This window comes from Bufo bufo, chromosome 3 (genome assembly GCF_905171765.1).
Source record: "Bufo bufo chromosome 3, aBufBuf1.1, whole genome shotgun sequence".
NCBI classification, from domain to species: Eukaryota; Metazoa; Chordata; class Amphibia; order Anura; family Bufonidae; genus Bufo; species Bufo bufo.
This window is the reverse complement of record NC_053391.1, coordinates 432246491-432260958: the sequence shown is the minus strand read 5'-3', so window position 1 is coordinate 432260958 and position 14468 is coordinate 432246491. Positions and strand designations below refer to the sequence as shown.

At 39.8% G+C, this 14468-nt stretch overlaps 1 protein-coding gene across 1 annotated transcript in view; it reads right to left on the bottom strand.

The window, feature by feature from the left end:
* Positions 1 to 14468, bottom strand: part of DMD (dystrophin) — a 3443536-nt gene that overhangs the window by 808641 nt on the left and 2620427 nt on the right.

Below are 14468 nucleotides of genomic sequence, written 5' to 3'. Positions count from 1 at the left end.
GGCTGCAATATCTTTGTCTGAGCTTAGCAACATCCCTAGCAACCAATAGGAAAGTTGCCTAGCCCTTACTATATAGGAGGCACACTAGCAGCCATTTTCTGCTGTTTTTTGCAGTTCTGAGAGAGAGAGAGAGAGAGGGAGCAGTGCCATTGCTGTGCTCTGTGCTTTGCTGAATCATCTGGATCCTTATTCAATTACATTAGATAGTTAGTTAGCTGATATATATAATACAGATAGTTAGTGGGAGATAGTGAGTGTAGGTTAGATAATAATATAGTGTAGCTGATAGGTTCCAGTGCAGGGTGTTAGGTAGTGTGATAGGAATTGATGTCATAGGGATTAGTGTCTTTGTCTTTCATCTTTGAAAAAAAAAAGTCATTTGCTGTCTGTTTTTCTATGCTGTGATAGGGATTACTGTGCTGTGATAGGGATTAGTTTGCTGTTATAGGGATAAGTGTCTTTGTCTTTCGTCTTTGAAAAAAAAAGTTAAAAATTTAGCAAAAGTGAGCCACACCTGTATTGCGCGCGCAATACGCGCATATTACATTGCTGATTTTTTTCGCAATCAAGAAAATAATGACTGGAGATCATGAATTCTAGAATTTGCTAATTTATGGCGAATATTAGGACAAAAATGTGTGAAATATCGTGAAAACGAATATTGCCTATGCTGCTCATCACTACTTATCAGCTGTATTCAGGATCATAATCCCTGACAAGCTGAGCAGAGAAAAGGATGAGGCAGCTCTGTGAAGTAACTTGTCCTCCTGTGTGATTAGGACAGGTTTTGTGTGTACTAATTGGACGGTGGCAATTTAATTCCTCCTAATGATTGCTCCCTAGACCAAACAAGCCATTATAACTAATGAAATGTATTTGGGAATATATTTATCATAAATTAATATTTAAGTATTTAAGTATTCAAGTTCATTTTCTGAATTCCCAGAGAAACCCTTTAAGGACTTTTTAAAGCATGTTGAATAGACACAGTTAGGGTTGACATTTCAAATCAATAATTTGTACAAATTTCATGCTAACTTCATTCTATGATCTGGTGGTAAATTTGGACAGTAATGAGTTTATATTATTAGAGAGGCTTTTCATAACCCAACCTATATGTGATAAATGGTGCTTTCCATCTGTGCTTACTGCTTAGAGACCACTGGTGAAATCTATGAGGTGCCGGAAGCACTTAAAAGAAGTATACACGAAGATGATAATTTACAGATGGATGGGTGTCCGACCACTTCCTAACAATTGATACTATACCTCCCACAGAGTTGTATGGAGTGGCATGGTGTGTTTTTAGATGCCACTTCAAACAAACTCTCTTATCATGGTTAAGCAGTTGGAGAGGATCAATTCAGGGCTACAGGAGTCACAACTCAAAGTAACATTCATGATTTAACCAGTGGACAGTTGATAAATATTTCTCACAAGAATACCTATTTAAGGTATTTAGAGACAAGTAAATGACAGGAATTTATAAGAACACCTTCCTATCTGTGGGTTACTTAATTGTCTAAGAACTACTACATTAAGATGTCCACAGACCGCCAATTTTTCCCAACTCCGCAAGCCAAGTATACCTGTGTTCTTAAAAGGGAGAGGGGAATGAGCCATAGCCAGACACTTCTGGTGGTGGCTTATTTCCCTTGAGAAAAAAGGGATCAGGCAATGGAAATTTACAAGCCCAATCCTTCTTTCACTCAACAGAATAAAAGGCAGCACAGACACATAAATTAGATGTCTAATCCCTCCTAACATCATGGAAATTTTGTCTTTAGTCCTATTTATGCAAGAAATATAAATTTTAAGACATTACATTTAGGATGGCTTATATGGGCCAAAATCATTTTACATACATTGCACTATACATTGCTAATTCATATTTTATGTGGACACATCTATTATTGCACATATAAAAATATTTATTTGATACTAGACATTATTCAGCTCATTTAACTATCTGCTGTCACATAGCTATTGTTATTTATTGTGTCTATTTTCTTGCATGCAGCTTTATCAAATAAATATTGTAATCGGCTTAACATATGTATTTTGTTACTTTAACTGCATAGAGTACGTGAGCTAATCAATGCCAGCCTGTTCATTTCTGACCAATTCAATGGGTCGACCATTTCAAATCTAAGAAAAGGGATGCTGCATGCTGCAAAAGGCTTAACTATTCAATTAAATCATAAGTATCTGTGTTCTAAATCCTTCAGCTGTCATTTTTCTATATTTTTCCATTTGATAAGCCATACATCAAAACTAGATTGCAATGCCTAATTAAAATCACTTAGCTACAATGTAAATTTGTGGATTACAAAGTGAGTTAAATGTAATTAAAACTGATTATCTAAATAATTGGATTTCAAAGGCGCTAATTTCTCTTGCATTTAACAGCAGTAGAAATGACAAAAATATAATCAGGACCAAATACTGTGAACAACAGATAACATTACAGCACAATTCGTTGTGACAGACAATGTAGGGGATTAGAAAATGTCTACATTTCTGCCAAGGATTTCATGACCAAGATAATCATGATGGGTATAGCCTCGTTCCTAATGTGACATCTAAGGCCTCTTTCACATCAGCGCTATTTATTACTGTTCTTCTGCTCCATAATGGAAGTGCTGCATAGCTGACAGGAACAGCGCCTAAAAGATCCCAGTGGTTCAGAAGAAGGTTTTATTTAGTGGAGAATTAGTGCTTGTATTTTTGACAACCTCTGTGACGGAGGCCAACAACGAAGCCTCCGACACAGATGTGAAAGTAGCCTAAACTTACAGATGGTATATTTTGTAACAGCATCAGTTTTGCTTCATAGAATAGAACATAGAATCTTTGACAAAAAAAGGATTGCATTGATGTCCGCCTAGCTTCTTTCAAAACCACCTAAGAGAACTAGCATAATAGAACTTTAAAAGATTGCAGTTTTATGTCAAACATTAAAATGACATTGATTTTAATTATAGGGGTTGTGCAAGGCAATTTATATTGATGACCTATACTCGGAACAGGTCATCAAAAACTGATGGGTGGGACAAGGAGGTTGAAAGCTTTAAGAGTGAATGTGACGGCATGACGTAACACGAGATCAAGCTGCCCCATGCTCCTGCCCCTCCACCATTCCCACCCTCTGCATGGAGTCTGGCGTCTGAGCTTGTCGAGGGAAGGTGATCTCCTGGAGCTGAATGAACGCTCCTCGTTCCGTTCTTTTAATGCACAGTGGCCCCCGGGTGATTGCTGGAGGAGAGAAAGCGGCAAGAGGGTTGTGCATGGATTGAAGTCAAAGTCATCTTTTGGTGTGCTGTCTGTCTTTACACTCACCGCTCCTTGCCTCGCTCCTCTCACAGTGTCACGCTGTTCCTGCTTGCCTGGGCTCCTGTGAGATTCCAGATCCACTGATGTCTGTGCTGCTGCTGCCTTCACTAGAGCCGCACTAGAGCCTGACTACTCCACTACTGGATCTGCTGGATGGGTATGAACAGCTGGCCTCTGGTCATACTGTAACAACATTACCTGTTTTTTTTTCTCTCTCTCTTTATTTTTCCCTCTGTTACAGGGGGTTCAATTATTTGGATTTTTTGTGATACAGTGTTTATATAGGGGAGATAAAAAGGGAAAGCAATATACTTTAGTGGCTTGAAAGGAGGTCAGATCAGAAATGAAAAAGACATTATGGCCCCTAAGCAAAATAGGAAATTGGCAGACTTCTCTGTGCTAAAGGAGAAGCCTGCCCAAAAGCTGGCTAGTTTGAGCAGTTTCTAAAATCCCCACAACACAAAAATCAGTGCAGAATGAAGCTTTCAAAGGTGTAATAACTGGATCAAGGTTTGCAGTGTTGGAAAATGAGCAGGCAGAGTATGTGGGTGAAAAGATGTTGGAGGAGAGTAATAATGAAAATACAGAACCCTCAATATTAGAGGAAATCTTGTTGACTGTTAAAAAAAAAACTAGTGAGGCGGTTCAGGAACTGTCATTACAGATGGGCACTGTTTGCACGGATGTAACTCTTATTAGGGATTATGTTAAAAAGGCCTGCTTGAGAAGGAGGTAAAATGATGTAATAATGCTATTTGATTGAGGCTACTTTCACACTCGCGTTTTGTGCGGATCCGTCTTGTATCTGCACAGACGGATCCGCGCGAATAATGCAAACACTTGTATCCGTTAATAGATCTGTTTGCATTATTCATAAAAAAAAAAGTCTAAGTCAAAACGGATCCATCTTGACTTACATTGAAAGTCATTGGGGGACGGATCCATTTTCAATTGCACCATTTGTGTCAGTGAAAAACGGATCCGTCCCCATTGACTTACAATGTGTCCCCATTGACTTACATTGTAAGTCTAGATGGATCCGTTAGGCTCTGCATAGTCAGACGGTCACAAAAACGCTGCAAGATGCGTTTTAGTGACCGTCTAAAAAACACAACGGAGACCAAACGCAGCCAAATTGATGCATTCTGAACGGATCCTTATCCATTCAGAATGCATTGGGGCTTAACTGATCAGTTTTGGGCCGCTTCTGAGAGCCCTGAAACGGATCTCACAAGCGGACCCAGAAACGCCAGTGTGAAAGTAGCCTTTCTCAGTTTCTAATTTTTAAGAATTTTGGAAAAGATAATTTTTCTATATTATTTGCTGTGGAACATGTTCCAGAAGGGAGACCAATTCCAGGATATCAACCCCATGCATTGTTGGTCAAGACTCAAGATGTTGTGTTCTGGAAACAGGGAAATAGGGGATCATTTATGACCAGATATATGCCACTTTTAAGTCGTACACCATGGTTTGGCAGAATCTGCAACATTTTCCCTGCTCACGCCAAGTCAAAAAAATTGGGTGTGGTGCGGGAAGAGAAGGGTTTAGGCGTAGAAAATGGTGTAAATGTAAGACAGCGAAGTAGCTGTCTTACATTTAGAAGCGGCGGTGGATACGCCTAAGTTATATAGAGGCCGGCGCCTCTACACAATTTTGGTGATCCACCACCATCTACTGTATATGGCTTATTATGACCAACGTCTAAACCACCAGTCTTAACCCCTTAAGGACTCAGTCCTATTTCACCTTAAGGACTCTTTTTGCAAATCTGACCAGTGTGCTGATAACTTTAAAACGCTTTGACTTATCAAGGCCATTCTGAGAATGTTTTTTCGTCACATATTGTACTTCACGAAATTGGTAAAATGAAGTAAAAAAAAAATCTTTTTTATTTATAAAAAAATACCAAATTTACCAGAAATTTGTAAAAAATTGAAAATTTCCAAGTTTCAATTTCTCTACTTCTATAATACATAGTAATACCTCCAAAAATAGTTTTTACTTTACATTCCCCATATGTCTACTTCATGTTTGGATCATTTTGGGAATGATATTTTATTTTTTGGAGATGTTACAAGGCTTAGAAGTTTAGAAGCAAATCTTGAAATATTTCAGAAATTTTCAAAAACCCAATTTTTAGGGACCAGTTCCGGTCTGAAGTCACTTTGCGAGGCTTGCATAATAGAAACCACCCAAAAATGACCCCATTCTATAAACTACACACCTCAAGGTATTCAAAACTGATTTTACAAACTTTGTTAACCATTTAGGTGTTCCACAAGAATTAATAGAAAATAGAGATACAATTTCAAAATTTCACTTTTTTTGGCAGATTTTCCAGTTACAAATCAAGGGTTAACAGCCAAACCAAAAATCAATATTTATGGCCCTGATTCTGTAGAGTACAGAAACACCCCATATGTGGACGTAAACTACTGTACGGGTACACGGCAGGGCGCAAAAGGAAAGGAATGCCATACGGTTTTTGGAAGGCAGGTTTTGCTAGACAGTTTATTTTTACACCATGTCCCATTTGAAGCCCCCTGATGCACCCCTAGAGTAGAAACTCCATAAAAGTGACCCCATCTAAGAAACTACACCCTCAAGGTATTAAAAACTGATTTTACAAACGTAGTTAACCCTTTAGGTGTTCCACAAGAATTTATGGAAAATAGAGATACAATTTCAAAATCTCACTTTTTTGGCAGATTTTCCATTTTAATAATTTTTCTCCAGTTACAAAGCAAGGGTTAACAGCCAAACCAAACTCAATATTTATGGCCCTAATTCTGTAATTTACAGAAACACCCCATATGTGGTCGCAAACCGCTGTACAGGCACACGGCAGGGCGCAGGAGGAAAGGAATGCCATACGGTTTTTGGAAGGCAGGTTTTGCTGGACAGTTTTTTTTACACCCATGTCCCATTTGAAGCCCCCTGATGCACCCCTAGAGTATAAACTCCGTAAAAGTGACCCCATCTAAGAAACTACACCCCTCAAGGTATTCAAAACAGATTTTACAAACATCGTTAACCCTTTAGGTGTTACACAAGAATTAATGGAAAATAGAGATACAATTTCAAAATTTCACTTTTTTGGCAGATTTTCCATTTTAATAATATTTTTCCAGTTACAAAGCAAGGGTTAACAGCCAAACCAAACTCAATATTTATGGCCCTGATTCTGTAGTGTACAGAAACACCCCATATGTGGTCGTAAACCACTGTACGGGCACACGGCAGTGCGCAGAAGGAAAGGAATGCCATACGGTTTTTGGAAGGCAGGTTTTGCTGGACTGGTTTATTTGACACCCATGTCCCATTTGAAGCCCCCTGATGCACCCCTAGAGTAGAAACTCCATAAAAGTGACCCCATCTAAGAAACTACACCCCTCAAGGTATTCAAGACTGATTTTACAAACGTAGTTAACCCTTTAGGTGTTCCACAAGAATTTATGGAAAATAGAGATACAATTTCAAAATCTCACTTTTTTGGCAGATTTTACATTTTAATAATTTTTCTCCAGTTACAAAGCAAGGGTTAACAGCCAAACCAAACTCAATATTTATGGCCCTAATTCTGTAATTTACAGAAACACCCCATATGTGGTCGCAAACCGCTGTACAGGCACACGGCAGGGCGCAGAAGGAAAGGAATGCCATACGGTTTTTGGAAGGCAGGTTTTGCTGGACAGTTTTTTTTACACCCATGTCCCATTTGAAGCCCCCTGATGCACCCCTAGAGTATAAACTCCGTAAAAGTGACCCCATCTAAGAAACTACACCCCTCAAGGTATTCAAAACAGATTTTACAAACATCGTTAACCCTTTAGGTGTTACACAAGAATTAATGGAAAATAGAGATACAATTTCAAAATTTCACTTTTTTGGCAGATTTTCCATTTTAATAATATTTTTCCAGTTACAAAGCAAGGGTTAACAGCCAAACCAAACTCAATATTTATGGCCCTGATTCTGTAGTGTACAGAAACACCCCATATGTGGTCGTAAACCACTGTACGGGCACACGGCAGTGCGCAGAAGGAAAGGAATGCCATACGGTTTTTGGAAGGCAGGTTTTGCTGGACTGGTTTATTTGACACCCATGTCCCATTTGAAGCCCCCTGATGCACCCCTAGAGTAGAAACTCCATAAAAGTGACCTTATCTAAGAAACTACACCCCTCAAGGTATTCAAAACTGATTGATTTTACAAACGTAGTTAACCCTTTAGGTGTTCCACAAGAATTTATGGAAAATAGAGATACAATTTCAAAATCTCACTTTTTTGGCAGATTTTCCATTTTAATAATTTTTCTCCAGTTACAAAGCAAGGGTTAACAGCCAAACCAAACTCAATATTTATGGCCCTAATTCTGTAATTTACAGAAACACCCCATATGTGGTCGCAAACCGCTGTACAGGCACACGGCAGGGCGCAGAAGGAAAGGAATGCCATACGGTTTTTGGAAGGCAGGTTTTGCTGGACAGTTTTTTTGACACCCATGTCCCATTTGAAGCCCCCTGATGCACCCCTAGAGTAGAAACTCCATAAAAGTGACCCCATCTAAGAAACTACACCCCTCAAGGTATTCAAAACTTATTTTCTAAATGTCGTTAACCCTTTAGGTGTTCCACAAGAATTAATGGAAAATAGAGATACAATTTCAAAGTCTCACTTTTTTGGCAGATTTCCCATTTTAATAATTTTTTTCCAGTTACAAAGCAAGGGGTAACAGCCAAACCAAACTCAATATTTATGGCCCTGATTCTGTAGTTTACAGAAACACCCCATATGTGGTGGTAAACCACTGTACGGGCACACGGCAGGGCGCAGAAGGAAAGGAATGCCATACGGTTTTTGGAAGGCAGGTTTTTTCTGGACTGTTTTTTTGACACCCATGTCCCATTTGAAGCCCCCCTGATGCACCCCTAGAGTAGAAACTCCAAAAAAGTGGCCCCATTTTAGAAACCACGGGATAGGGTGGCAGTATTGTTGGTACTAGTTTAGGGTACATATGATTTCTGGTTGCTCTATATTACACTTTTTGTGAGGCAAGATAACAAAAATTGCTGTTTTGGCACCGTTTTTATTTTTTGTTATTTACAACATTCATCTGACAGGTTAGGTCATGTGATATTTTTATAGGCCAGTTTGTCACGGATGCGGCGATACCTAATATGTATACTTTTTTTTATTTATGTAAGTTTTGCACAATTTCATTTTTGAAGCAAAAAAAATCATGTTTTAGTGTTTCCATAGTCTGAGAGCCATAATTTTTTTCAGTTTTTGGGCGATTACCTTGGGTAGGATATGATTTTTGCGGGATGAGATGATGGTTTTATTGGCACTATTTTGGGGTGCGTGTGACTTTTTGATCGCTTGCTATTACACTTTTTGTGATGTAAGGTGACCAAAAATGGTTTATTTAGCACAGTTTTTATTTAAAAAATTTTACGGTGTTCATCTGAGCGGTTAGGCCATGTGATATTTTTATAGAGCCGGTCGATACGAACGCGGCGATACCAAATATGTCTGCATATTCTGAGCCATAGTTTTTTTATTTTTTGGGCAATTGTCTCAGGTAGGGGCTCATTTTTTGCGGGATGAGGTGACGGTTAGATTGGAACTATTTTGGTGGGCAAACGCCTTTTTGATCGCTTGCTGTTGTACTTTTTGTGATGTAAGGTGACAAAAAAATGGTTTATTTAACACCGTTTTTATTTTTTACGGTGTTCATCTGAGGGGTTAGATCATGTGATATGTTTATAGAGCCGGTCGATACGGACGCGGTGATACCTAATATGTATACTTTTTTTTTTACCCTATTTTTTACTAATTTTTTTTAACTTTATTTGGGGAAAATGAAGTTTTTGTTTATTTTTACTTGAAAATTTAATTTTTTGGGGGGAAAACTTTATTTTTTCCACTTTTTTTTTCACAAATTTTTTTGTCCCACTTTGGTACTTGAACTTTTGGGGGTATATTCCTTTACAATGCATTCCAATACTTCCGTATTGGAATGCATTGGCTGTATGAGTAATACTATGTGTATTACTCATACAGCTTCCGGGGCCTGTGAGATCCAGGGGGCTGGATCTCACAGGCTCTTCACCGGAAGGCAGCGCAGATGCCTCAGGAAGGCATCGCGCTGCCTTCCATGCCATCGGGTCCCCCCCACATCCCCTTGGGAACCTGATGGCACCACTGCCGCACCAGGTAAAAGCCGCAAACCGCAGGTCTGAATTGACCTGCGGTTTGCGGTGATCGCCGACACGGGGGTATCATGGGACCCCCCCCGCGCATTTAGCCGTGGTGCCTGCTCAATGATTTGAGCAGGCACTGTGTTCCGATCACCGCCCGTCCTTAAGGACTCGGGAAACATGCCATACCGGTACATCATGCGTCCCTAAGGGGTTAATAAATGTGCCCCATAAATTTTAGAAAAGCAAGATAATGAGTAGTATCCCAGAGCTGGCACTACCATTCCTACACCCTGGTAGTGCTAACAAATAATGTAATCTGTGTACTTCATTTCAGGTCCTTTGATATTGTGCCTTATTAATATTGCTATGTAACTTATATAATGTATTTCATGTACTGTGCCTGGTTATCCAGCAGGTGGCAGTGTATCTGGCAGCAGGTGGCAGCAAGATAATGAGTAGTATCCCAGAGCTGGCACTACCATTCCTACACCCTGGTAGTGCTAACAAATAATGTAATCTGTGTACTTCATTTCAGGTCCTTTGATATTGTGCCTTATTAATATTGCTATGTAACTTATATAATGTATTTCATGTACTGTGCCTGGTTATCCAGCAGGTGGCAGTGTATCTGGCAGAGAGAGACCTTTAGATAGAATGGAACTTACCATTCCATTCTCTCCCCTCTTTGGCAGAAGTAGGCTAGTCCTGCTTCCTAACAAGGGAGTGGTTGCAGGAAGCTAGAATTAATTGAGTTGAGAATTGGAAAGAGACAAGACAATGCGCAGTGAGGGGAGCTCTTCCCATCCTGCAGCAAGAGTCTTTCAAGGGAAGCAGCTCATAGACCACCATGACTCCTTGCAGTTTATTGACTGATAATTACGAGTGGGTAAACAGCCAAAGGTACCCCACTTCAAGGTACCAGAACTGCTAAAAAGTAAAAATACCAGACAGAAGCCAGAGATTAGTACAGCAGAGATAGGCAAAGCAAAGTGTCTGAGCTGACCTCCCAGTGCACCCAAAAACCTGCTGGAGCCAGAGAAAGATCAAATATTGCCTGGATGCAAGTTTATTCAAGTAAAACTGTTGATCTTTATCAAGTCTGGACTTGCCTTATTCCTCCCACTAGAGCTCCTTTGAATGTTGCAGAGCCTAACCCTGGGGAGCGACAGTAATTATTGGGGCCACAACATACCTAAGCGAGGGAGCTCCGTACAGTATTAGAATGTATTGGTTCTGATGAGTGGTACCTTGGAACAGAACCAGAGTTTGGTATCAAGTTTTTTTTACAGTAATAATTAATTTACCTCATCGGAGCCAATACATTGCAATACTTATTACAACAATGTTTTATGCGAATCGACTTCGGATGAATCAACCTAATAATGACTAATATTTTATTTCTGTTATGTCTTATATTTAGTGAACTTTCCTCTTTCTGTTAGAGGAAAGGATAGTTATGTGGTTTACTGATGTTATAAAAGATAAATTAAAACTACAGATTCAATTCACTAAACAAGCATTCATACAATCTCTCAATCTCTCAGTCTGTCACCAAAATCAACCCTAGTAAACCAGACATACTAGCTCGTAGTACGCATCATGCTATTAAAACTATACCTTTCGTTCTTCTGTATGCTAAACAGCTGCAGATAAATCTTCGTCTTTATTTATATGCACTGTTTTGTAACGCCCCCCTGTGCTCTGCATACTTCACCTTCCCCTTGATTGACAGGGCTAGACATGCTGAGGGCAGAGCTGTGTCCTAGCATGTACATATAAATCTATCTTAGGCTACTTTCACACTAGCGTTTTGGCTTTCCGTTTGTGAGATCCGTTCAGGGCTCTCGCAAGCGGTCCAAAATGGATCAGTTTTGCCCTAATTCATTTTGAATGGAAAAAGATCTGCTCAGAATGCATCAGTTTGCCTCTGTTCAGTCTCCATTCCGCTCTGGAGCCGGACACCAAAATGCTGCCTGCAGTGTTTTGCTGTCCGCCTGACGAAGCGGAGCCAAACGGATCCGTCCTGGCACACAATGTAAGTCAATGGGGACAGATCTGTATTCTCTGACACAATATGGCACAATAGAAAACGGATCCGCCCCTCATTGACTTTCAATTGTGGCTATAGAAGACATAATACAACCAGATCCGTCCATGACGGATGCATGCGTTTGTATTATTGTAACGGAAGTGTTTTTGCAGATCCATGACGTGTGAGCCTTTTATACAGACTATGTACTATAGGTTCACCACACTGAGATCTGCTCAGAAAGCTAATATAAATATTACTGTTTTATAGTGTTGATCAAGCACCAAAGTGCTCGGGTGCTCTGGCTGAACACATCGGTATGCTCGTGTGCTCTACTGAGCACAATGGAAGTCAATGGGAGAACCCCAAGCACCTCCTGCTCGGAAGAAAAGAGGTTGTCTGGTTCACAAAAAAAAGGTTGGAAACCCCATCAAAATTGTTTGGAAACAGCATTAAGAGAATAGCTGGATGCATCTTGAACTCCTATTATTTACGACCACACAAAGGCTATATGCCAAAAGCCACGTATGTGCAAGCCATCAATCTATCCATGAGACAGATAACAGGCTTAGTCAGAGTACCTTACAATGGCAGCCTTGTGCACTATGAGACATTCCAAACCAGCTTTAATCTGACTGAGAGCCAGTAAGCCTTAAAGTTACTTCACATCTGTTGGATGGCTTGGGTGGACCTGCGCACCTAGATCAATTTCATTAGGGAGACAAAAAGTTTTCTTATTGTCCTAACATTATATTCAATAACCTTTATATACAGTTTTATAATGTAAAAACTCATTTGCATAAACATGGGCATATGATATGCAAATGGGGAGAATCTGCCTTGTTTTTCAGCTGAAAATTTGTGATCTACACTACTCATGAACAGCGCCATCTATTGGTTTCAAGCAGTATGCTCTATCCTGGAGCAATATCCATGCTGATACTCCCATTGAAATAAATGGAAAGCTGAAAAAATAGGAAGCTGAAAAAACCATGCAAAAAACTGCGCTGATTTTTTTCCGCGTGTTTTCAAAATCCGTCTTGTGAACATACCCTAAGCGCCTGATCCTGATAACATGTACATAGAATATTAAGTTAACGTCTTGAATATCCCAAAGTATTGAATATCTACTTTTGAAATACACTGTTCATGGCTAAAAGTTATTTACAAAACTCAGCATGGGAGAGTCACGAGGAGCAGTGAGGTAAATGTTGCAATGGTTCTACTCACCCTCCCTGGTCTGCTCGGCACTGTGTCCTGACAGCATACAGTGTCAGGATGTAGTGCACGTAGGCGCTCACTATGACCTGACACTGTGCGTCGTCAGGTGGGCCAAAAGAAGACCAGGGAGTGGTGAGTAAGTGGCAGTGCTGTCCAGAGCAAGTGAGGTAAGATTATTATTATTATTTTTTTTTTACGTCTGATTTGAGGCTGATGGGGTCTGATCTTAGACTCATGGAGTTTGGTGGTCTGTTGAGGGTCTGATCTGAGAGCTAATGGAGCTTGGGGGTCTGATTTTGGAGTCCGTTCAGAGGTCTGATGAAAAATATTTTCTTCTATCATAGGTGTGACTTATAGTCTGTTGTGTCTTATAGTCAAAAAAATATGGAATTTAGCATTTACAATGTACAGGTTAGTAGATCCAGCTCAACACACGGCCAGGGGCGTAGCTATAGGGGGTGCAGAGGTAGCAGTCGCTACCGGGCCCAGGAGCCTGAGGGGGCCCAAAGACCCTTGTGCCACATAAGACACTGGCATTATAGAAAGTGCATACTGGTCAATTTACACCTCTGGCTGGAGGGAAGGGGTTTGGTTAAGAATTTGGCATGAGGGGGTGCCCTTTCAATGTTTGCCTCAGGCAGCAGGGCTCCCCTGCCCCTTGCCAACAAGCACTCATGGACGGGGGCCCAAGCTGAACTCTTGCACCACGGCCCATGAGCTTTTAGCTACGCCCCTGCACACGGCAGATCCCCTACCCTCGTGGATACTGGAAAGATGCCATCTACTGTACCTGATGCTAAGTATAGAAGTACAAAAGTCAATTTAATGGAAGTTGAATTAGTGATAGAACTAACATTTGTGTCATATTATTCCAGGAAGATGCGGCATAGAATAAAAATATGCCCACGATTCATCTGTTTACTGAGGCATTTTATTAATGCACATCCATTTGTCAAATACGCCATGCCTGTCTTCAGCCATTCAGCCTGTTCATAATATACTTTTATCTCTTGCTTTAGTTTCCTTTATCATTTTAAACCTTTGCTCTATTGTGTAATTGTGAAGAGCTTTGAGTCCCATCAGAAGAAAAGTATTTCATATGTTATTATCCTTAGGGTCCACACATACAGGCACTATTGCTATTTGTCTAGTTTTTTAATCTCAAGTTTGCATAGGGTGCTAAATCTCGCTTTGATGGCTTTAGAGGTGCTTTACCCTTCCACAAGCATATACAAAACTTATGTTGGTCAAAGTTAGCCATAGAAAACACATGTTATAGTTTCATGTAGATATATATATCATGATGATTTAGACAAAAAGTAATAGAAGTGGAAGGATAATGTATTGTTCCATATGTTGTCATATTCAGATAATCTGCGCTACTTTATACAAATTCCCATTGGGGATTATAATACCTAAAACAACATGCTGTAAAACCAATGCAATATCTCTTCAATTTTGAGTCTAGATTATCTATACTCTCTGGGGTAAGGTAACTATTTTTGTCCTATTCTAAAACAGTGTAGAACATTGATAATGATAAGACCTTACACTTGCTTGTTGAAAGAACTCTCATACTTATTGACATGGTAAATGTTAGAAAATTGAATAACTCAATTAAATTGTGCAATTTTGGTGCATTATATAAGTACTCATGCAGCTACTTCTTACTTCCT